Below are 2,051 nucleotides of genomic sequence, written 5' to 3'. Positions count from 1 at the left end.
GGGGGGAAAAGAGACATATGTAATACTCTTTGTAATACTTTAAGCAATAAAACAAATTTTTTAAAAAAGAGAGACGTTTAGTAAAGCATGGGATGTGAGATGTGATAAAAAACAAATGTGAACTAAGTATATATGTACTATATAATCTTATATTAAATGGAAATATATATGTTCCACAAATCAACTGAAGAATGTATTAGATATTATATTTCTCATAAAAATATCAAGATTCCTAAAATGTTAAATTAAAACCTCATATATTACATATTAAAAAAAAAAAGAGTATATCCTCTACTCACTTAAAATGATTTCAACTTCCAAGAGGTAACCTCTTGGTCTCATCTCCCTGGATGGAGTCAAGGGCCCCCATTCCTCTCACCAGCATTGATCATGTTCCAGATTTAGCTTCATCTTTCATCTTTCCAATCAGACTGTCCTCATTTTTTACATTTTCTTCATGACAGCCTTCACTTGGCAGTTCAGGTTTAGGTCATTTTCATCCTTTTGAAATCATTCCCAATTGCCTGTCGAGATTAAGTCCAAGTAACTTTCAAGACCCTTCCTTTCAGTGTGTGAAATGTTAAGTAAAAGGAGGGTGTTGTACGCTCTGCTAAAGCTCACGGAGCCTCGATCCACGTGCTGGAGAAAAAGGAACAGATATTCTACCAGTGTTCTTCCCGTAGCGCCAAAGCCCACGTCCTGGCCTTCTGCAGTCAGACACAAAGTGCCAGTGAGGTAGGGAAATGAAAAGCATCCAGTCTGCTGCCTTCAATTTACAGCTGAGTGAACGGAGGCCCAGAGAAGTCCAGTAGCTGGCCCGAGACCCTATGAAGAAATCCCCATCTCTTACTTCTTCCTATTCTACTTCATGTCGTGTATTAACATCTTCTCCTCAAAAGACATAATTTCTATTTTTTTCTTAAAAGACATAATTTCTACTCTGCCTGAGCACTTAAAGTGTGAAGTGACTTAAGTATTACTCCATATAACAATGAAAGAGATGGGTCCGTACCATGGCACCCCCTTTTAACAAAACACAACTAGCATATGGACAGGTCAAGATCATAAACCAAACATGACCACACAATGACAGTGAGGAAACGGTATTTGCAATTCAAAACTTAACATCTCTCCCTAAATGAGGGGCACTTTCAAAAACGCCAAGAAGGTCATTTGCTGCTCTGTGAGGGAGAATGTGAAAACCGTAGGCCATAAATCACTATAAATTACACCACAGAGACTGGAATGTAAGATTATACCATCCACACATTTTCATTATAAAAGTAGTAAATATTGGTAAGAATTCAAAAATTTGATAAAGCATATGAAAAAAGTATCAAACGCCATGAATGATCTTGGAATTTTCTTGAACTTTAATATTTTAAAAGGAAACATAATTGAAGTACAGGTTATAACTCCTCTGAAAATGAGGATAGTAAAGTTGAACAAAACTGTAAAAACTCAGATATTAAGAGAAACTGGAAATGAATTAAGAAAGTGAAAACCAGCAGCACATATTGTGGACTTTAACTCCCCGGGGGGGAGAGAAAAATTGGCTCCAAAAAGAAAAACATAGTAATAATCTACATTATGAAAAATAGTTTTGATAAGTATGTTTTCTACTTTTCTTTCAAAAATGCAAAATGGAAAGGTAAAATCGCACATCCTCTCACCATTTCTTCTTAAATTATGTAAAGTAATCATGACTGTCCCTTCCTCCATTCCTGTAACCCCACCTCATCCTGGCATCCACTCAGGGACACAGTGTAGGACCAGATGCTCCTCAGCTTGTTTCTCCATTAACAAAGTCCCAGCCCTCTCTCTCTCTCTTTCTCCCTCTCTCTCTCTCTCTCATACACACACACACATGCATACACACATACACTCACACACACTTACACACACATACAAACATTCACACATACATACACACCACATGCATACACACATACACTCACACACACTTACACACATACACACACATACACTCACACATGCTTACACACACATACAACCATTCACACATACATACACACATTCACTCACACATA

General features: G+C 37.3%; 1 long non-coding RNA gene across 2 annotated transcripts in view; it reads right to left on the bottom strand.

The window, feature by feature from the left end:
- Positions 1-579, bottom strand: part of LOC106725476 — a 64,054-nt gene extending 63,475 nt beyond the window's left edge. For both annotated transcript variants that reach the window (XR_001361370.1, XR_001361369.1), the window contains exon 1: positions 300-579. This is a non-coding gene — a long non-coding RNA (uncharacterized LOC106725476). The remainder of the gene's footprint in view (positions 1-299) is intronic.
- Positions 580-2,051: the final 1,472 nt, after the last annotated feature.

This window comes from Myotis brandtii, unplaced genomic scaffold, assembly GCF_000412655.1.
Source record: "Myotis brandtii unplaced genomic scaffold, ASM41265v1 scaffold103, whole genome shotgun sequence".
NCBI lineage: Eukaryota > Metazoa > Chordata > Mammalia > Chiroptera > Vespertilionidae > Myotis > Myotis brandtii.
Note: the sequence above shows the minus strand (reverse complement) of the source record. Positions and strands in the feature narration are given on the sequence as shown.